Raw genomic sequence first — 1,152 nt, forward strand, 5'->3', positions numbered from 1 at the left:
CACAATCCCTGCCTGATGGAGTTTACAGACTAGCAAGCCAGCCAGGCAAACAGGTGCAATGCCAAAAGTGCAGAAAAACTTCACCAGCTGCTGAGCAAAGATCTCTGGCTGCTGCCTGAGGAGGAAGTTTGTTCCTAAGAAAAGGCCCATTTGGGGCAGAGGAGAAGGGAACTGGCATCCACACAGGGTGTTCCACATGTCCCGTGTGCATTATCTCATGCAGAAGTCACAATCTTATGACAAAGGTCCCAATCCACAGTCCATTATCAGAAATCTTTGGGGCCAGATGTGTTTTGGAATTCAGAAAATTCTGGATTTTAGAGAAATAATGTGTTTCAAGTATCATATATTGTATACTACCCCAGCAGGGTCTGGGGCTGCACCTCATAACTAATATTTTATAATTCTGTAGCAAAACATGTAGACTAACATTAAATAAAACAAACACAGACTTTAAAAAACCTTATGTCAGTTCAGGATAGGGTTTTATGGCCAAATTAATTCAGGTCCATTAGATTTCATTGCTAAACGAGTTAAAGAAAGGATGTCAGTTTCATAGCTTTTGGATTTGGAGATTATAGGTAAGAAATTGTAAGGCTGTATTATTTGCTCCAATTTGTAGACAAAGAAACTGAGGCTCAGAAAAGTTAAAAAACTTGCCCAAGACACACAGTAAGTAGTGGTACAGCTGAACTGGAAGTTGCATCCATCTGCCTGGCTCACTCATGGCCTCATTCTGTTCCAATTTTTTTATTCAAGTGAGTTACCTGAGTCCTACCAAGCCCTGAGAAATATCATTACTTCAGAAATAATATTGCCTGCTCTGATCCCACCAGTCTGTAAAATCACTTGAATCAAAGGTTTAAGTTGTATGAACATGCACCATCTTTTCATTTGTCCATGTTGGTGACATGCCAGTTTTGAGACATCTGGTGGTGTGAATAATTTAGCAGTTTCAGGCAGGAGGGGTACAGTTCTTGTGAACTGGGAAGGAACTTTTAATTAAAAAGTCATGCAGATGGCAATACAGGCAGATTTGCTTAGACAGCAAAACCAGATACCTCCTCTTTGTTGACCTACTTCAAACACACATACAATTACTTTTTTTTTTTTTTCCCAAAAGATGACCGTGAGCCAACCGGCCATCCCTAT

Source organism: Galeopterus variegatus, unplaced genomic scaffold (assembly GCF_000696425.1).
Source record: "Galeopterus variegatus unplaced genomic scaffold, G_variegatus-3.0.2 Scaffold1069, whole genome shotgun sequence".
Taxonomy (NCBI): Eukaryota; Metazoa; Chordata; class Mammalia; order Dermoptera; family Cynocephalidae; genus Galeopterus; species Galeopterus variegatus.